The following is a 495-nucleotide window of genomic DNA, read 5'->3' on the forward strand; positions in this document are numbered from 1 at the left end:
GCATCCTGCGACTATCTCACACATGCAAATCTTCTGCCCACTAGTAGCGTTAGTTGATTATTCAGATGTATAAGTCTCATCCATGACCCTAGCACCTATGCGTGATGGAGACTAGAAAAACTCTTCAATTTGATGGAATCTACCATCCCTCGTGGTGGAAGAAGTAGAAGAACCATAATTTGAATTTTTTTCTCAACGCCTCCAAAACCCCAATCCTGAGTTTCGGCCCTCCTTTATAACAGTCATTTTTTTTTTTTATGGGTAATAACTTAAGCTATGCCACGTCAGATATAAGAAGAGTAACCTGGATGCCACGTGATCTATTCTGTTAACGAATTCTAACACCGTTAGGGCTCCATCCTTGTCTAAAACTTTTTTGAAAAAAATTATCCTTTTTATATTTTGAAGAGTTAATATCTTAAAATGAACATTACCTAAAAGTTCAAGTGTTAAAATGATAGTTTAGCCTATATTAAAATGGAGGTCTCTGCATTG

At 36.4% G+C, this 495-nt stretch overlaps 1 pseudogene; it reads right to left on the reverse strand.

Annotated features, from left to right (window-relative positions):
* Window positions 1–366: 366 nt before the first annotated feature.
* The window catches only part of LOC105032907 (ATP-dependent Clp protease proteolytic subunit 2, mitochondrial-like), an 808-nt pseudogene continuing 679 nt past the window's right edge, over window positions 367–495 (reverse strand).

Source organism: Elaeis guineensis, chromosome 5 (assembly GCF_000442705.2).
Source record: "Elaeis guineensis isolate ETL-2024a chromosome 5, EG11, whole genome shotgun sequence".
Lineage (NCBI taxonomy): Eukaryota > Viridiplantae > Streptophyta > Magnoliopsida > Arecales > Arecaceae > Elaeis > Elaeis guineensis.